Source organism: Mastomys coucha, unplaced genomic scaffold (assembly GCF_008632895.1).
Source record: "Mastomys coucha isolate ucsf_1 unplaced genomic scaffold, UCSF_Mcou_1 pScaffold13, whole genome shotgun sequence".
Taxonomy (NCBI): Eukaryota; Metazoa; Chordata; class Mammalia; order Rodentia; family Muridae; genus Mastomys; species Mastomys coucha.
This window is the reverse complement of record NW_022196895.1, coordinates 49,233,632-49,239,869: the sequence shown is the minus strand read 5'-3', so window position 1 is coordinate 49,239,869 and position 6,238 is coordinate 49,233,632.

Below are 6,238 nucleotides of genomic sequence, written 5' to 3'. Positions count from 1 at the left end.
AGAAGAGGGCATCAGATCTCATTATGGATGGTTGTAAGCCACCATGTGGTTGCTGGGATTTGAACTCAAAACCTTTGGAAGAGCAGTCAGTGCTCTTAACCGCTGAGCCATCTCTCCAGCGATAAGTACATTTTTCAAAAGGACAAATACACAATTTTTTAAAACTTTTTTTTAAAGATTTATTTATTTATTTCATGTATGTGAGTATACTGTCGTTGTCTTCAGACACACCAGAAGAGGGCATGAGATTCCATTACAGATGGCTGTGAGCCACCATGTGGTTGCTGGGATTTGAACTCAGGACCTCCGGAAAAGTAGTCAGTGCTCTTACCTGCTGAGCCATCTCTCCATCCCACAAATACACAATTTTAATGAAGAAAATTGTTCTAGTTTGTTTTCTGTGATAAACACCGTGACCAAAAGCAACTTGCAGAAGAGAGTTCATTTTAACTTATAGGTTATCGTTAGTAACCAAGAGGCAAGGCAAAAACACAGGGTGGAAGTTTGAAACAGAAGCTGTTGGGGAGCACTGCTTACTGACTCACTCTTAAGTCATCCTCCATTTTAGCTGGTCCTCGTATACAGCCCAGGTCCCAGGTGCCCAGGGATGGCACCACCCACAGTGACTGGGTGCATCTTTATTAATTAGCAATTAAGAAAGTGTTCCACAGACATGCTCACAGATCAATCGGATGGAAGCAAATCAATCCTCAGTTGAGATTCCTGCTTCAAGGTATGTCAAGTTGACCACCAGGATTAGTCATCACAAAAATATAAATTTAAAAAAAAATGAATAGAGATGATATGGGCTGGGAATAGAGCTCAGTGGTAGAGTCATTATCTTGTAGGTGTGAAGTCCTGAATTTCAATCCAGAGCTCTGAGGAGAAAGAAAGAAAGAAAGAAAGAAAGAAAGAAAGAAAGAAAGAAAGGAAGGAAGAAAGGAAGAAAGAAAGAAAGAAAAAAGAAGAAATATTTAATCTAACTTAATGGACTTCAGTAGACATTTGCATATGGCAAACAATACGTGAAAGATGCTCAACATTAGGTACAGAGAAACACAAATGAACACATCAATGAACTGCATCTCCATGCCCCGATGATGGTTACTATTCAACATATTTCAGATTGAAAGTAACAGGTGTTGCGGAGGCCATGGACAGCTGAAACCCTCACACACTTGTAAAATGTAAATGGGGTAGCTATCAAGGAATAGGCTTTAGGACTGCCTCAAAAGTTAAACATGGTCTTACCACGTGACCCAGAGACGCCACTTCCACCAACAGGCAGAAACCCTAAAAATAGGTTCGCAAACAAAGTGGCAGGGCTGGCAAGATGGCTCAACGGGTAAGGGCAATGACTGCTCTTCCAAAGGTCCTGAGTTCAAATCCCAGCAACTACATGGTGGCTCACAACCACCCATAATGAGATCTGACGCCATCTTCTGGTGCGTCTGAAGTCAGCTACAGTGTATTACGCCAGAGTGAGCGGGGCTGTCCTGAGTTCAATTCCCAGCAGCCACATGATGGCTCACGGTCATCTGTACAGCTATACTGTACTCATACACAAAAAATAAATAAACAAAGTGGCATATGTTCTTACAAACTATGCTGAGAAGAACTCAAAAGAGAAAGCAATGCACATACCCACCAATAGGCATCATGGTATATTCATAAATACAATTTTTATCATATGTAAAAGAATTGGAGCACTAACACATTCATTAATGTGTATGAAACTCAAAAAGCACCATACTAGGTAGGGAAACATCACATAAGTGAAGGAACACAGATTAAAGCCACATGTTATATGGTTTCACCTGCACAGAGTTATCCAGAATTTGTAAACCCATAGAGGAAAAATGCAGATTGGCAATTTACAGGAGATGTAGTAGGGCATGGTGATAGCTTAAATGGTGTATAGAAGGTTTTTCGGAGGTGGTGGTGGGGTTTTTTGTTGTTGTTGTTTTTAGTTTTGTTTTGTTCTTTTTTTTTTTTTTTTTTTTTTTTTTTTTTTTTTTTTTTTTTTTTTTTTTTTGGTTTTTTGAGACAGGTTTCTCTGTATAGCCATAGCTGGCCTGGAACTCACTCTGTAGACCAGGCGGGCTTCGAACTCAGAAATTCACCTGCCTCTGCCTCCCAAGTGCTGGGATTAAAGGCGTACACCACCACTGCCTGTCTGTTGTTATTTTTTTAAATACCACTTTTTGCACTATTTTATAGCATTTTTTAGACCATTTTTATTTTCAGCATGTGACAGCAATGATCATCACACAATACTTTGATTGCATGAAGTACCACTGGATTGGACACTTTAAGTGGTATGTTAATTTTGTGTCATACAAATTCTGTCTCATTTTTAAAAGAAAGAAATGAAGAATTAACAATAAGAAGACCAGGCTAAGCACTAATTTTAGTATCTATTAGCGATATCACTACAGGCAAGGCACTTCCATTCCACGAAAAGCCAGTTTCTCTGTCTGCAAAATGGTGAAGTTTTTTACCACACACTTCACAGAAGTATGGCAACACAGTGAGATACAATTTAACACAAAACACATACATGTCTTCTCTCACAAACCAAAATAAGAAAAGTTTACATCATGTAAAGGTAACTATGTACTAAATAATTTTTTCAAATTAACTTCTTTACCTTTTTTTTTTTTTCAGGTCTTCTCTGTGTAGCCCTGGCTGTCCTGGAACTCGGTGGACCAGGCTGGCCTCGAACTCAGAAATCCGCCTGCCTCTGCCTCCCAAGTGCTGGGGTTAAAGGCGTGCGCCATCGCCGCCCAGCCTTCTTTACCTTTTGAGATTATAATACAACCACATAATTTCTTCCTTCCCCTTCCTTCCTCCAAACTCCATGTACTCACCATGTTCTCTTTCAAATTACAGCATCTCTCTTCAAATGTGTGGTGTGTGTGTGTGTGTGTGTGTGTGTGTGTGTGTGTGTGTGTGCATTCCTGAATAAATAAGTATAACCTATTCAATCTGTATAACGTTTCTTGGGCGTTTCTTTGTAGGGCTTACCATTTGAAGTAGATCATCAGTTGGTGTGCTCTTCCCTAGGGAAAACTATCTCTCCTGCGCTCGGCACTCCATAGTTGTGTCTAGTTCTTTGTCTAGCGATGCAGCCCCATGGCTTTTCTCCTTCCACATCAACATGTCTATTGGTGTCTTTATTGTCCAACTCACAATTAGGCACAACTGCACCTAAGGCTCAGGGATCATTTTTGAAGAGGGGGCAGAAAGACGGTAAGAGCCAGGGAACAGGAAGCTTAGTATCAGACCATGTCCCCTAGAAATTTCAGAAGCTACATCCATGAAGTCTCACCACATATTCTTTTCAAACAAGATTTTTGCTAATTATTAAACAATTATTTTTTGCTAATTATTCTCTTAATTCCATAGAGTGTATTTGAACATATTCACCCCCAGCTCCTCCTGTAAGCACCCTCTCCACCCTCCTCTCCCTCCCCATTCACCTTTGAGTGCCTCCTACAGCTGAGTCCAGTTTGTGTCACCTGATCAGGAATGGGACCTGTCCTGGACTGTGGTCACACCATTAAAGAAAACTGATTCTTTCTCTCCCAGAAACTATCAAATGCCAATCGCTTCTATCTCAGTTAGGGTTTCTATTGTTGTGAAGAGATACCTTGACCATTGTACTGGCTGGTTTTGTGTGTCAACTTGACACAGGCTGGAGTTATCACAAAGAAAGGAGCTTCAGTTGGGGAAATGACTCCATGAGATCCAGCTGTGAGGTATTTTCTCAGTTAGTGATCAAGGGAGGAGGATCCCTGGTGGATGGTACCATCTCTGGGCTGGTAGTCTTGGGTTCTACAAGGAAGCAAGCTGAGCAAGCCACGGGAAGCAAGCCAGTAAGTCATATCCCTCTATGGCCTCTGCATCAGCTCCTGCTTCCTGACCTGCCTGAGTTCCAGTCCTGACTTCCTTTGGTGATGAACAGGAGTGTGGAAGTAAGCTGAATAAACCCTTTTCTCCCCAACTTGCTTCTTAGTCATGATGTTTTGTGCAGGAGTAGAAACCCTGACTATGGCAACTCTTATAAAGGAAAACATTTAATTGAGGCTCTGCTGACAGGGTCAGAGGTTCAGTTCGTTACCATCCTGAGTGGAAGCATGGTAGCATGAAGACAGATACGGCGCTGAAGAAGGAGCTACAAGTTCTACTTTTTTTTCTTTTTAAGACAAGGTTTTTCTGTGTAGCTGTGGCTGTCCTGGAACTTGCTCTGTGGACCAGACTGGCCTCAAACTCAGAGATCCACCTGCCTCTGCCTCCCAAGTGCTAGGATTAAAGGCGTGCATAGCCTCCTGTCCCCCAACCCTCCCATCCCATGTTAATTTGCAGAAGACTAGTATTGGCTTCCCCCCTAGGACCTATAACCTATCAAGCCATAGGATCTGGTTCCTTTAATAGTGTCATATGGGTTACGTCTTAGGGAGTGAGCCTTAGATCCAACAAGAAAGTGGCTGGTTATACCATTCGGGTTCTTCCACTACTACACCAGTGGGTGTATCTCATCTGGCCAGTCATTGGTATAGTTTACAGGGTTCACCGCTGGGTGAGATTGATGACATTGATACCATTCTCCCCCAGTATGCACATGGCACCTTCCAACACTATACAAATTAGCCAGTAGGAATAAAATGTCCAGTGAGTAGTGCCAGCTTGGTTTCTTGGTGTCTGTGCTGCTAGTATGTATTGTCATCAAAAAATAGAGTATTGTCATCAGGGACTGGAGGGTAGCCAAGAGTGTTGGCAGAAACCTATAATATTTGAAGGCCTATGAGACCCCATTTGCCAACAACTCAAAAAAAGAGGAAATTCACTCCTGATCCTGGGATTTTTATTTGCTAGCATGGGGTGTTTAGTTGGGGTATTGCCCTCCCCCCCCCCACTGCAGAGCAATTTCATTAAGCCTCTTTTTATATGTGTTTATGTGTATGTTTTAGGAAGCTCCTCTAGTAGTAGGTTTCATATGGATTCTTTGAAAGGTCTTTAGTATTAGCTGTCTGCCTTCATATTCCCTCGTCCACCTTCTTATCTCGTCCCCCATCCCCACCTTCCCCATGATGTTATTTCTCTTTAGTCTTTAATACTACCGTGCCTCAGCTCCCTTCTCCTGAAGGAGTCTCCTGACTCCACAGCCACTGATTCAATCCCATACCTCTTTGGGCATTCCAAATGGAACACATATCTGAAGATTCAAAGCTAACATCCACAGATGAGAGAACATCTGTAACATCTGTCTTTCTGAGCCCCGCTGACTCACCTGTGAATTTTACACTTCTCTTTTTCTTAGCAGCAGAATATTTCATCATGTAAGTGAACCACATTTCCACCCTCTATGCATCAGTTGATGGACAACTATGCTGTTTCCATTTCCTGGTTACTGTGAAGAGAACCAAAATCCCACATATTCTTGTTACTGTAATAATGGTTCACTAAAATATACACTCAATAAGAACATTGAGAGCTTCGTTTTACATCTTAAGATCCAAGTTGTGGTAAGTGTACCTTTCTACTTTGAGTTTGTATATTGCCAGAGAATGTAATGGATCATTTTGATTCATACGAGTAAGCAACATTTAAAAGTGTACTTCATGATATAAGCTCTCATTAGGAAAGTGGCCTCCAGGAAGGCATGTGAAATGCACATCACACACTTATGGACAGGTGACAGAACTATGACTCTGTTATATATCCAACAGGCACAAGTGACACCTGGGTATTTATGATATATTCATCTTTTTCCAGCAGAGTAATGACAAAAATATGGAGCAAACGAATACAAAAACTTTGAGTTTAAGAAAACATTTAGGATTTGTTTCATTGTTACAAAGGCTTAGTGTTTCATTAACCTATTAGTGAGGAAATGTCCTTACCCCACATCAAGATAATTCAGCTTTAAAATGTAAAATAACAGAAAAATTATCAAGGATTATAAAGGATTTAAAGGATTTGAGAAGCACTACTAAAAGACTCTATCATCTATCATCTGTATTATATCATTTAGCTCTGTCATCTCTATCAATCCTATCTGTATCATTTAATAAGCTAGCTAGTCATCCATCCATCCATGCATCCATTCACACATCTATCCATGCATCCATCCATGCATGCATCCCTGCATGTATGCATCCATCCATCCCTCTCTTCCTTCTTCCCTTCCTATCTCCCAATTAAGGTATATTTTTGAGGCTAGTATGTAGTCTTT